General features: G+C 39.5%; 1 protein-coding gene across 6 annotated transcripts in view; it reads left to right on the top strand.

The window, feature by feature from the left end:
- ank1a (ankyrin 1, erythrocytic a) overlaps positions 1-15,320 on the top strand; it is a 107,605-nt gene that overhangs the window by 27,619 nt on the left and 64,666 nt on the right. The gene's annotated exons all lie outside the window — the stretch shown is intronic.

Below are 15,320 nucleotides of genomic sequence, written 5' to 3'. Positions count from 1 at the left end.
TGCACAACACATGAGATGGATGGGCTACAACAGCAGAAGACCATGTCAGGTTCCACTTCTGTAAGCCAAGAAAGCTGAGGCTGCAGAGGGTACAGGCTCACCAAAACTGGACAGTTGAAGAGTGGAAAAATTTAGCCTGGTCTGATGAATCTCAATTTCTTCTGAGTCACACAGATGATAGGGTCAGAATTAGGCACCAACAGCATGAATCCAAGGCCCCAACATGTCTTGTGTCAACAGTCCAAGCTGGTGGAGGTGATATAATGGTGTGAGGAATGTTTTCTTGGCACACTCTGGGCCTGTTAATACCAATCAATCATCGCTTGAATGCCACAGCCTATTTGAGTATTGTTGCTGACCATGTGCATCCCTTCATGGCCACAATTCACCCATCTTCTAATGGCTACTTCAAGTATAATACTGCGCCATGTCACAAAGCAAAATTTGTCTTAAACTGGTTTCATGAGCATGACAGTGAGGTCAAAGTTCTTCAGTGGCCTTCCCAGTCACCGGGTCTGAATCCAATAGAAAACCTTTGGAATGTGGTAGAACGGGAGATTTGCAGAATGAAAGTACACCTGAAAAATCCGCAGGAATTGTGTGATGTCAACATGGACCATAATCTCAGATGAATGTTTCCAACATCTTGTGGAATCCATTCCAGAATGACCTCTCCCATGTTCCAAGTGAGGTTGGGGAATGAGGTATCTGGGTAGCTACTTTGTGTGACCTGGTCTCTGTGTGAGTGCAGTGGCAATTGTGTCTGCTTTCTTTTCATTAATTCAAAACTTTTTTATGGTAGGTGTCTGACTCCAGTGGGGGTGTGTCTTGTATCTACTCTTGGTTGTGGTTTTCATAGAGAGCATGTCAAGACACTGCCGAAGATGCTGGTAACATCTCTGTTATTTGCAGAAAATGTTCTCTTGGCACTATCTGAACTGGAACTCCAACACAAACATTCTGTTCATGAATGGGATGTGGCTGGGATTTAAAAAAAATCAGCACCTCCAAGTTTAATCCATGGTTCTCTCACAGAAAAGAGTCTGAGGCACCCATCAGGGTGACATCTTAAAAAAGACTGAGTGGTGTAATATAATCAAAAGGTGCTTCAACAATGTATTAGTTTAGGAGAGTGCACACTTATGCAACCAGGTTATTGTAAGTTTTTTATTTATCCTATTTTTCCCTAAAATATTTCTGATTGTTTTTCACTTAATTCTTATACGTTGTAATTTCGCATTGAGTGTGGAAAAAGTTCTGACATGATTTATCTTGGATTCATTTTTTTACATCACAAAAACCTGCCCTTTTAACAGGGGTGTGTAAACTTTTTATAGGCATTATAATTGTCTAGAAATAGGTTTAATAATCTTATATTTGGTTTATGGTAATCTTATAATAGGAAATACTAGAAAAATATGACTATGTTCTAGATATATTCATTTACTAAGATGTCATTTTTTTGCAGTGTGAGCTGTTGAGGGTTAAGGGTCTTGTTCACTGACCCACAGTAGCAGTTTGACAGTGCTGGGATTTGAACACATGACCCATAGTTAACCACTGAGATATCACTTTTCAATCTGTCTGCCACCTGAAACAGGGTACAGCTGAAGAGTTCATGCTCAAGGACCTTGGCTGCAGCATGTACCATTTCAGTTATGTTAGGGGAAGCTGTTGTTATTTCCAGCTGTTGTTAATGCATCTCCAGTTAAACAATGCACTTAAGTAATGCAGCATCTTGTATCTTATCTCGTAGTCATCTTGCCATTAGCATATGCGCTAAACAACAGGTAGACAGTAATAAAAACTGGGAATGTTTGGGGTGTGATTATGAAGAAAGGTTTTGACTAAACATAAAATTCTATTCAATTTATTTGATAATTAGAATACTTGGAAATTCACTATAGACTAAATAAGTGGACAAATGAACATTGCTAGAGACTAGTTAAATGGGTCAAAGCTGTGTGGTTACAGGTAGTAGGTAATAATGTGGTATCAATATTTCTTTAAAATGAGAAATATAGGAATATCTTAAAAATGCAGTGGATTACACAATCAAGAGAAGGTAAGATATTAGAAATACACAAGGAGTAAACACCTTTGACTTGTCGGTCTATTCAGCGTGCTGTAGTTCATCTACTGAGTAGATGAAACACAGAAGCGAACTAGCCATGTGTTTATATGCATGCATGCATGCATTTGTGTGCCTTGTCACCAGTGACTGAGGCTATTGATCAGGCTATTGACTTCATGCCATTGACTTTTACATTCTTGTGTGGATGTGGTAATGTGTGTAACAGCACTGATAACATCCTAATAGTGCTACTACCAATATTTGTGCTTCCACAAGGCATGCCCAGTATTATGTGAGAACATATATACATACATACTTGAAGTCTGTGCTTACTGCAGCACACCAAAATAGCATAAACCCTCCATCAGCATAAACATATCTAGTGCTTGTGTGTACGTGTCACGGGAACTGTCAAGGTTCTAATGCACGCAAAAGAACAGATTTCAAAGGAAATTATGAATAATGGGTTGGCCTCTCTTCGATAAAAAAGAAAAGATGAAAATAGGGTAACAAAGTCTGCACATTTGGCTCTTTGTGACTGTCCCTTTTCTTGCCAATGTTTTATTATGCTAATTATGGATTGGTGAATAAAAATACTCTGGAAGAGGCGGGGTTCTCTCTTTTCAAAGGAGCAAAAGGGGGATTAAGGGAGTCATGATGGAGATGAGGGTTCCCTGTCTGTCATTGATAAACCATAACAACCAACTGAGGAACTTCCTCTTATCCCTTCTTATCCCCTCCTCCATCATTTTGCATGCAGTCTATCTTCCAAACACCAGTGCCTGTCTTTTTGTCTGCTGTATTTGGATTACAACTAAATCTGTGTAAACACTTGGTCACTTTTATCTTTTGTGGTAGGCCTACATAAATAATGTTTTGGCAGATATTTGTAAAACTGCTGAAGCATATCTTTGCAATAAGACGAAGTAATAATGACAGAATTTAGATTGCAGACTGTCATGAATTTAAGAGAAAAAAAGACTGTATTTATACATCATTCTTCTGGTGTTCCAACAGAAGAGTAACCTAACATCAGTGTAGCCATAGGTAAACTTAGAAAAACAAACAAACAAACAAACAAGAAATCAGAAGGAAAAAAAATACATTTGCAAAAAAATTAACATCCTAAATAATAAATATGTGTAATAAATATGTGTAAATATGTGTAATAAATAAGCAACCATTTCAAATTCAGTATCACACTGAATTGAATATGAGGTCAGAATGTTACATATGAAACTATGGTTCTACGACTGAGTGTAGGATCACCAGAGAGGTTTCGCTTGGTAGTAGCAGAGTATTCTATTTACCTCCTTTCCAAGCTGAGTAACAATAGCAATGTCATTCCCATGTAGCCTGGAAGTCTTCCACTCAGCTGTACAAACACAGTTACATACATAACCTTCCATTCTACTTCCTTTCATTCTGGACTGCCAAGACAGTTTCCTTAATAGTGGATGCCATATATCAAAGTGTTGAGTGTTGTAACAGGTACTGATAGCACACCTTCCCACATAATAATAAATAGCACTGATAAATAGTACGGACAGCTTATTAGACATGTTAACGAGAATGCTGTTCTCTATTGAGGATAAGAATCACTCAACATTCTGATATTCTCTCCACAGAGGGTGAGAATGATGATACAGCATCCAGTTATGACCTCCATGTCACCGTTTCACTTCTTGAACTCTAAGTATGCTTGCACAATAATTTCTGTTGCCCAGTGGGCTAACCTGTTTGTATACTGCAGACCCCCGATTTATGCTCCACAAAGCATATAAACAGCTGGACAGTGACCTACCAATTGGTAGTCACTTCCACAGAGAGCTCTCACAGCACACAGGGCTGGCATGGACACAGGGTCATCTGCAAGAACTGATAGGTTAACAGGTTTATTAATATGCCATGGTGACTAGAAAAAATCTGGCAACCTTGAGCGATGAACAGGTAAGCGAATTGAATTTGCATTGGACTGAAGAACAACTTCAGCATCTATGTAAATGAAATTGCTTTTCACCATGTTCACTAAATATGGTGAATATTCCCCACATAAATATTGATGTAACTTTTGGACTTAGGTCACCAAAAAGTCTGTATGTGAGATGCACTATAGTGTCATCCACAGCACAAATTATACAACTGAAGGTTTGGCCAGTTGTATGCAAACATATTCTGACACACTGGATGGTGAATTGCTGTCTGTTAGCAAACAGATCAACTTCCACATTAGTAAAACCTGTAAATTTGCCAATTCCTGAGTACAGGATTCCTGTGACACAACACATCCACTATCACATTGCACCTGCCCAAAGGCTAGGCATTCATTCTTTAAGTTCAGTATTAATGATCTACTTATTGTATCTGATTGAAAGTAATATTGTTCAAAAGTGAACAATGCCATGGACTCAGCTTTTAATATAGTACAATAATTACAATAATTTAAAATATTTACTAATCGAAATGCTCATTTTCTAGTATATTTTGTTATTCTTCAATTTTCTGTAGCATTTATCCTTAAAGGTGTTCTACTTTGAAGAATGCAATGCATTATGATATTCTCATATTATTACATAAAATCAAGAATCACTGAAGCTGCTCTTTAAGTTGTATAATAAAAATCTGGTGTAGTCAGATATTACCTCAGTTACCTCAGTCAGTTCCGAGTATGTTTACTTACTTTGGCACGGTATTTACATAGAAGTGGGGATTCATAATCATATCCGCCTCATTAGGAGAATGGAGCACATTGAGGTGAGATGAGCATGTAATCTCAATTACAATCTGTGTCATGGGGAATAATAAAAACATTTCCTGGCTGATGGGTTACAGTGGTGCCATAGGCATAACAGGCTGTGTTCAGGGATTACTTTTTAAGAGCCTGTGAGTACTACGGATGATTCTATAGATGGTGCCATGACTTGTAGCCGAAACTGGTTTCACATTTCCAATCATAGTGTTGTTTGCATTGTCAGTTGTGGGCAAGTGGTATTTTTTTTGTTTGTTTGTTTGTTTGTTTTTTAACAGAACTAAATGGTGAAAACATCGGGTTACTACCAATCAAGGACTGATTAGTAGTAGCCCATCTCTCAAAGTTTACAGTCTGAGTAAATGATATGAGTCTATGACTAGAGTATATTCTGTAGTCTTTGTCATTTTTTTTTGTGATTCAGTGGTTATTACAGAAAAAAAACAGATTTCATACATAATTGGTTGAGTTCTGTAATATCCTTTTTGCCTTTAATTAAGCTTTCACATCAGCCCACTTTGCCCATAACTTCAAATGTAACAAAATATATTAACTTTTTGTCCTTGTTGGCTTCTTCACTGAGTGGAATTTTACTAACACCACTGGAAATATAAAACTGGCACATAGAAGTGGAAAGGTGGTAGCATCATACTGCAATAAATAAAGTATATTGGCCTAATCCTAGTCAGTAGAATGTTTTTTTACATGGAGGATTAATTAGTTTGCATAGATGACAGTGTTTTCAGAATCAGGAAAACTCCAATATGTGGAAACAGTGGCAAAACCACAAAATAATTTGCAGTGCAAAGCTGTCCTGCTGGCAAAATTCACAGTCATGCGAGTTGTAGTGAGTTAATCAAATATCATTTTTGGCCAGCCAGCTGGGAATGGTGCTGCCCATTGAAACAGTGTCTGTCCTTTTTATACCTTTTTATACCTCCTGCTTTCTGCTACAACTAAATGGAATAAGTCTTCTGCTTCCTTCAGTGATGAAAGTAGATGTGCTTTACAATGTTACTTTAACATTTGGACATCATGGAAATATTAGCTTTATCATTTCCATGAACATCAGATAATCACACAAAAATGCAGCAGCTTCCAGTTTACATCTTACTCATGACATCTCCTTCACTTTGTGAAATATCTTATTGCAGTAATCAGGGAAGAAAAGGATTCCACAGTGTTGATGATGAAATTTATCGTTCCATTAACAATGACTAACTAAAAAAGTTGTCCCAGTGAAGCTACCTTTAAACCAATCAATGTTATTACACTGGTTCGATCTCTAGTTGGTTTTATCGTACACCTTATGATGCAACTTGGACACATCATCAGTGATGTAACCTGGGGTCATTGGGTATTTCTGCTCTTTCAGCATCAGACACCCTCGCCCAGGTGACCCAGCCGGGGGTGATCAGGCCCTGTCTTGTCTTCAAGTAGCTTATGTGTTCCACAGATTACCCTGCTTGTCCTTCAGCATTGCAAACTTGTCTAATGCAACCAGAACCATACAGGTCTCCCCAGTGACTAAGGCTGTAGCGAGCCCCACTGGCACTGTTAATGCATGATCAGTGCCACTGGTTCTCTACAGATTCCTTGTTACACTTAACACCTCACAGACATGTCCTCCTAACACCTCCAGAGTCATAAAGGCCTCCCCAGTGACTAAAGCTGTAGCAAGCTCCACTGGCACTGTTAATGCATGCTCAGTGCTACTGGTTTACTATGGATGGATATACCTAGTGCCACTCAGACATGTCTGCCTAACACAACCAAAGCCATACAGGTCTCCCCAGTGACTAAGGCTGTAGCAAGCCCCATTGGCGCCATTAATGCATGCTCAGTGCCACTCGTTCTGAATGGATTTCTCACACCACACAAACATGTCCAACTAACATAACCAGAACTGTACATGCTTTAGCGCATGACACCAGCACACATCTGTTATTGTGGCCAGCTCACAGGGTTTGTGTCTGAGTAAATTATGTATTCCACAGATCACCCCACTTAATCCACAGCCATTTTGACACCTTTTCTGCAGTCTCTCTGGTGTATTTGATAGCTTTCCTAATGTGCAGCACTGTGATGCCAAGGAACGTGAGGACCCTGTAGAGACACTGGCCAGCAAAGCCTCTGCAGGCAACTTTGATGGGCTCGCATCAAACACTCCATCCTTGGCTCTGGCATTCACCTACGAGGCCCTCACACTTTGCCCTTCTCCATTTATAGACCTCTTCTATTCAATCTTCACAGGAACTGTGAGCTCCAGCAGGATCATTTGCTTTGAGGTTTCTGACATCAATAGAATGTCTGGTCTGAGTATTGTGATGGTGCCTGTGAATTTGAGCTATCTCCCTAGGTCAATCTTCAGTTGCCAGTCCTGTGCCATAGCAAGGAGTTTGCCTGGTTTGCTGCAAGTGATCTTTGCAGTATTACTCTTTCATTTACTATTACCCTTAGCACATCTTCATGGTGCCAGCAATAGCACCCCTCTGCCAGGGCCTTCAGGCAACAGCTCAATATATGCTCCAGGGTTCCTCTTTTCTGGCACAGAGATCATGCTGGGGTGTTAGCTAAACCCCAGCTGAAGAGGATGGATGAGCCAGGCAGGAGCACCTCTCTTGCCTGGCAAACCATGAACTCCTCTGACAGACTGCTGAAAGGCAGCTGGAGCTTGTTCCTGTTCCCATACAATGCTGCCGAGGCTTCGTAGTAGACCCAGACACTTACACAAGAAGTAGCTGAGGGCTTTCTCCTAAAGCCCATGACAGGTAAGCAAGACCTCATAGATCATCAGAGGCCAGCAGAGCTGTGGTAGGATGCCATGTTGATAAATCCAGGCTTTGAACTTCCCTGGCAGCCTTGATTTGTCGATAGCTGTCAGCCACTCCTGTAGCTCACTGTTGGTTGCTGCACTGCCTTTAAGGATGCAGTCAGAGACCTTGCCCAGTCTCTTGCCTGGCTTCTCAATGAATAACAGGATCTGGATGCCTCCTATGGAGAAAAGGAACTTGCCAATTACTTTCACCTTCGTCATAACCAGTGACCTGGACTTTGCTGGTTTGAAACTCATCTGGGCCCTGGTGATGAGTTGCTCAAGGCCATGGAGGATCCTTCTTCATCCAGGCACTGATGTTGTTGTCACCATCAGGTCATCCATGAATGCCCTGTTGGGTGGCTGCTGAACACCAGGTTTGGTCAGTGGGCCTGTACACTGCACTTTTGACGACTTGACAAGCATAGTCGTGGCCAGGGCGAACAATGTCGCTAAAATGGTACACCCAGTGGCTCTCAGACTGAAGCAGCTGTAGTAATCCAGAATGAGGTCCCTGATCTTACCTGGAACATGATGGCAAACCAGTTTCCACCAGCTTGTGTGGGATTGAAATGTAGGCATTGGTGAGATCCAGCCACAGAACAGCTAGGTCTCCATGTATGGCACTCTGCTGTGGGCTGGTGCTGAGCTTTTTCTGGCAGCTCCAACAACCTCCTGGATATCGGTTCCTTAATATCGAAATGGAAGGTTGGTTCTGGTGGATATATAAAAACCCCGCAATGTCCCAGCTCTTGCTCCCGTGCTCTGTCACTATAGCTGTCATGGATGTGCTGGTCAAACTCCTCTTTGGAGCGAGCAAGCCCTCTCCCTGCCCCTCCTCCTGTGCCATTCAGCCCAATGCAGGGCGATGAGCTTCTTCCTCACTGTGTTCCAGAGCTCTGCTAGTGCTGTCCTCTTGCCTCACCTCCTTGTACTGTCGAAGATTTGTTGATATTATTTTAGACAGCGTGGATCCGGTGTGGATGGGCTCCGTTCGCTGTCTTGACAAAATACAAAAGTGCTCTTCAAGAGAAAGAAAAATGAAAATACGGTAGAAGAGAACGTGAAAAATACAACAGATGAAAACGATAGCGCAAAATTGTAGAAACAGTATAGTTAAGACGCCGACGCAGGCAAGAAACTCCCAGCAAAACAATTCGAAAACGACATTACCCCTGCCTGTGGTTTCATCACCCCTGCCTGTGGTTTCAAAGACCCCATCCACATCCTCATCAAACTGCTGCAACTCACTGTCCTTGTTGGCTGCAGGCCAATTAACCCAATTGTGTTCTGCCTGCTCTCGGGTTGGGCTTGTGATGCTTGGAGGCACTTCCTCCTGTGTCTCACAAGGTGCTGGACCTGTAGGTTGCACCACTTGTTCCCTCATCAAGTATTTCATTTTGGCCTAGTGGATCTTCAGGCCATGCAAGATTTTTTCAGACATTGTCACCTATGCATACTGCACTTGCAGTCATTACTCAGTTAGCTTGGGTCATTGCCTGTATGCCCGTCCATTTGGGGTGCTCATTCCTCAGTGGGGTTTTCTGTAGCTTTGTTGTGGGTTCTACCTCACAGGAGCTGCAGTTTGGGGTGCTAACCCAAACTGCCCAGGTTGCTCTCTCTCTGTGTTGTCTGCTGTCTCTTTAGCTGTTGTCAAACTATTTGTGGTAGTCATCCAGCCTGTTCCTGGATGTCACTGGCCTAGCTAGGTTGGACTGGTTTTATCACACACCCTATTATGCAACTTGAACATCACTGATGTAACATGGGGTTATCGGCTCTTTTTCCACATTTATTATTTTAAAGTGCTTGTTATAAATTTTACCCTTCTTCAGAAGTCTGTTCTTGTCAGTGGAAAATATTTGATTGACACAAAAATGTTATATACAAAAATGTAATATACCTGCTTAAATTTGGAGTATTTCACTATAAAGATCAAAACAACATATTCCTTCTATAGTAATTGTTTGGCTGGGATATGACATTGGCGCTGAGTTTGTAGTTGTTCACGGAAGCAAATTAAGAGGAATTGAAGGAAAAAATGCAACACTGTAAATAAAGTTATAGGCAGTATAGTGGTGCAGCTGGTAGTGATCCTAAGCTCTGGTTGCTGTCTGTGTAGGAGTTTTGCAGGTTCTCCCTGTGTCCATGTTCTCCCACCTCACATACGACATGCCGTTCATGTGGATTGGCAACTCCAAATTGCCCCTAGGTATGAATGTATGTGTGAATGGTGCCTTGTGATGGATTCATGTCCCACTGAGGGTGTATATTCCCACCTTGCACCCAGTGTTCCCAGGATCTGGATCCACAGTGACCCTGACCAGGATGGAACCGTTACTGAAAGTAAATGAACAAAAAAAAATATATACATATAAAGATCAATTACTGTGTGCCCACTACAAGAGCTTCAAACGATAATTGCATACCAGGAATTTTGTTGGAATTTTGCTTGTTGCCACAGTCAGAATAATTTTATTTTGCGTACAAGATGATGAGCATTTGCAATATTTCTTTTGAGAAATATGCAAGAAGAGATTTTTGAAACTACTGTGCAGTGAAAGTTTTATACTGTGCACCGAAACTGTTCTTGCAAGTTTTTTAAGTTTTCTACAAGAACATTTCAAATGTTGCAAAAAAAGGACCCCTTGTTTCAGTGCAGAGACATGCAAGAGCAAAATTTTATTGCTGTTGTCCTCTGCAGACACAGGTGCTGCTGACTCTGTTTCTTGCTCTGTATAAGTCTCTCAGGATAATTATAGAAAGTGGAGTTGTAGTCTGTACAAAACGTTTTGGTTATTTTTAACCATATCTTTTAACTAACTCCAAAGACAACTGCATCAGCATTAAAAGACTACTCCACTAATTTTCAGCTTCATTTCTTTGAAATTGTGCATCATCTGATTGTGTAATCCACTGTATCTCGCTTTTGTAGCAAATGTTATTTCAGATATACAGCTCTGGTTTCTGGTTTTCATTCATTCATTCATCTTCAGCAAATGCTTTATTCTGGCCAGGGTCACAGTAGATAAGTAGACAGTCGCACAACCACGTAGAGAGAGAGCATGAGAACATGATGCAAAGTCTAGGGACATGTTCACATCCAGAAGGGGACCTCCTTTGGGGTTCACTTACTGGAATGGTGCTAGAAGTATCTACCTGATAAGGGAGACACCGAAGCTCTATGAGACATTAATTTGATACAACTGTAGCTTTTAGCTTACTGTAGCTTATAATTTACCCAGTTGTCTCTCTTGTCCATTACAAGAAGACCAATGTAACAGAGAAATAATTTACAGGTAGACATTGTCAGCAGCCCATATTTGTTCAGCTTTACAGACTCTATCATCATTGGCAAAAGAGGGGTGGCTAAGTCTTAGACCTTTGGTGCATATTCACCCGGTGAGACAAATTATGACCATTTTCCCTGGTGGTCACTAAAGTGCCTATGTAAAAATACAACCAGCTCCTGGTTAGTCCATTTGTCTTCTGTGTGGTAGGGGGTGTGGCATTGGGATGTATGCTGACATTTATCCCTGAACTATCCACCAATGAGCTTTTCCTTGGATAATGGCAAAATTGAAAATGGCAAAAGGAGAGAGCTGTCAGAATTATACTCAATGGACTTGAGAGAGTCTCTTCCATGGAGCCTTGACAAGATAGCCATACCATTTCTTGATCCGGGATGATATGTGAATGTTAATTCTAGGAGAAAAAGTCTCTACCTAGCTTGTCTTGGGTTGAATAGTTTTTACCTGCCCATGACCTGTTGTCCATACAGTAAATGGGTTAAATGGGTCTCAGAAGAGTCTGATGCTTTTGCAATAAGATTTACATTAATTATTGTTTAGGCCTTCAGGATGTTAGTGCTGCTGAAACAGTGCTTAAATTCCTAAAGAAGACTGTAGCAACTGGCAAATCCTAAGAAACCTTGTAACTCATCTCAATTTTGGAGTTGGCCAGCCCAGAACTGTACAGCTTGAATCTTAGCAGAAAGCTTCAAGCACAGTGGACTTTTTTCTAGATACAGTGAGTTAATAAGGATGTTCCCTGTGTGAAGTATCACATAAACACTCAAAAAAGCTTGGAAGATGAAAGGTGCATTAGCTTTGCATTAAGGCATCCATAAATACTGGTAGATGATGAGGTGCTACTACACACAGTCTTCTGCTCATCCTCATCTCTGATCCTAATCAAATTATACTGTAAGTGCTCCTGAGTTCTACCTTGGTGAAAATCTATGCTTCAATGAATGGTTCAAATGCTGGAGAAATATAGTGAACTATAGTGAAGTATAGCTACTAGGTACTTATAATCTGCACTACACCAGAACAGAGACAGAGCAAGTGGATGAATAAATGAAGTTTTGCAGGAGTGCTTTGTTTGTATGTTACTGAATAGCTTGAGACCATGTGGAACCTGTGTGTATCTTATTGCAGCAGCTGTGTGAGTAATTAGCTCTAACTCAAGGGAATCCTGAAACTTGTTTCCCAATTTCCTGGGTGATACATACACATATGTAATATCTCTTTATCCATCACCACAGGGAAAACCAAAGAGCATTCAACACAAAAAAGACCAACGCTGGTCAGGTAATGTGTATAAAATACCATTAAGCACAATCTGGACCATAATAACAAATTCTGGAACAGTTTGAAATTGGCCAGAAAGAGGACATATAAGCCTTCTGCCCTGTCACACAGTGAGGATGATGGTAAGGGAGGAGAAGAAAAATCCTATGATCACAATTTCACAAAATGCAAAGTTGATTCTTGGAGTCATTAAGTTTCAAAATTGTATATTAGATGCCACATCCATAGCAAGCTGTTTGGAAACTTTGCACAGAAGAAATCCATCCTGAGAGCTTCATACAAAATGCAGCTCCTGATATGTACCTAGCATCACTGGAATACTGTATTTTGCAGACTAAACTTTTAGCGTGTGCATGTATGGCAATAACTGGAGACTGCTGACAAGGAAAAACCTGTTGAGATGTATCACTGATTTTTTTGGCAGTGCTGTGAAGCTGGCTTCACAATGGCTCTTGTGAAGATGAATTCCTCAAATTAGCAAGATATTTCAGCCCAAAGTTTGTTTGCTGCAGCCAGGATGTTAAGGCTCACGTCAACACCTCAAACATACATCCAAATCAACACAGAAATGGTTGAAATCTGTGTTTTGCAATGAGCATTTCAGTCTCTGGATTTTATCTTACTGAAAGTCAGTAGTCTGAATTGAATGAATGTTCTGTATGGAGTGTCCAAATATTTTTCATTGTTGGTTGTCTTATACTAATTAAAGGAATCATACAAATTAATTGAGCAGCTCATGAGGTTGAAGATAAGACCGGCTTTGCTGTCAGTCTCGATAAAATCTTAGGGCAATTATCAACATGGACCATTTTCACCCAGCCTTGTCCAGTGAGGGCTAGTTGATGAGTGCCTGTTAAAAATATTGAAATATTTCAAAATATTAACAGTAAAAGTGACATGATAAAGGCAACATTGGCATAGTCTGAGACAGGCTAATATACTGTGCAAAGTACAGAGACAATTGCACTGCAAAAAAATGACAATGTCAAGTGAAATTATCTTGAATATATTCAAATTTCTCTAGTATTTCCTGTTATAACATATATATAACATTATTTTTTTCTAGAAAGAAGCAATATTATGTGCCAATAGACAATGAAATTTTAAAGCTTGAAATTAGTCAATTTAGGTCAATAAATTAAAAGAAAAATAGGTTTAATAATAATAATAAAAAACATATTTGATTTGTGGTAATTATAGAGTTGTAGATTTGTGTTATAATAGGATATACTATTGTACATAATAAATTAAATTACATTCAAGATATTGTCACTTAATAAGATGTCATTATTTTGTAGTGTCTGGCAAAATCCTCCATCAGGAGTCTTACTGCCATACACTAGGAGTGCTATCCTAATAGATCAGTATTAGAGGATACAGCTTCTAGAAGTTACGATGTCATGCCATAGCAGAATGCTCTGTAAAAGGATGTAACAACAGATAGCATTTTAGTTAAAAATAGGCAGTACTCAAAGTATGGCAAACATAATTAACTGAAATTTTGGAAGCTGACTGGAAAGGGGTGTGAATTGAAGTGTTAAAGATTTCTTGCAATTTTACAGTAAATTACTGGCAATTGGTTGCAGCAAAAGTAAGCATTTTGTTGTAATATTGCTGTAATTGTAATACATGACACTATAATTTTACGCTATCATGGAGCATACCTAGCTGTACAATTACATTGCTGGAAATCATTACAATATGTTCTTGGAATCTACTAATTTGACTGTAACTGAGTTGCCAGTAAGTTATTTTCAATTTTCACTATTAGATTAAAATCTCATTAATTACTGTACTTGTCAGCTAATCAAACAGGTTCACCTTACTGAAAAAGGATTACTAAAGGATTACAAAAACACACCACACAACACATTTACTATGGGCTGCCAGTCAGCCTGTGTGCAATGCTTTATACAGCTATGGCTTTCTTGGGAATATCAGCTGATTGCTGATATTCAATACAACAGCACTCTTGTTCATATGGTATTGCTTAAGAAACATGTATTTTTACATCTAAAACAATTTTAATATACAATTACTAAAACAATATAATAAAAAAATTGTGTGGGTAAAACAGAGCCTTTTATTTCTTTTTATTGTGGGAACACTAATAAACCCATTGGATTCAGTCAGATATTCACTCACATGGTGTGCAGATTTCTGGAATCTGACTAACCAACATTTAGATCATTATGAATAATATGTTCACTGTGATAGCAACTGACATGACTGATGAACATTTTTATAAAGGTGGGAATCCTGTCGATATACTGTATGCTCACTCAGGCGTTCCTTCATACAGAAAGCTTTAAGCAGCTTTACTGCCTGATTATTTCTAAAGCACAGTCACAAACGTCTCAAGGGACACTGGAGTATAGGCATTGGGCAGGGTGCAGCACTTTTAACGTAAATACTTTTGTAGAGGTTCTCAGTATTAGAAAGGCAATACTAAACATTCCTTGACAAGATTGATGATCTAGTTACCAAAAGTAATTAAATGAAATGCACCTTTTGTAAGTCAGAATTTTTCTGTCTATTCAAGCTGTTGTGTAGTGGATCCACTCATGCGTATCAAGCTCTATTGTAGGTCATGCATTATTTTTTGCATTGCTCTTTTCCAAAAATGAGCCTTTTCTTTTCTTTACTGGATCGACACCTGCATAGTCTCCCCCACCTCTTTCACACACAAAGCTTCTGCCAGGCTATTCTATAATCCAGTTACATTCAAAATCTGACACGCTTTACAAATCAGCCCAAACACTGCAGCAAGATGCAGTCTGTGTCTCTGTGTACCATCTCACACACACACACACACACAAACATTCTTTCTGATTCTCTCTTGTTCTAATACTGTTATTATTGTGAGTGTGCACTTTAAACAGAGCATATTATTCTTATACAGTCAGTTGGGCCATTCACCCATCAGTGCAGTGTGGGTAGAGTTTTGTTTGTTTGTTTGTTTGTTTGTTTTGCTTTATCATTAGCAGTAAAAATGAGCAGATTAGAAATTCTTAGCCTTTAATATTAGATCATGACAATATTTCTAAGGAAGTATATAATTACTTTCACATGTACTGTATAGTGGATATT

Source organism: Pangasianodon hypophthalmus, chromosome 24, assembly GCF_027358585.1.
Source record: "Pangasianodon hypophthalmus isolate fPanHyp1 chromosome 24, fPanHyp1.pri, whole genome shotgun sequence".
Classification (NCBI taxonomy): Eukaryota; Metazoa; Chordata; class Actinopteri; order Siluriformes; family Pangasiidae; genus Pangasianodon; species Pangasianodon hypophthalmus.
Note: the sequence above shows the minus strand (reverse complement) of the source record. Positions and strands in the feature narration are given on the sequence as shown.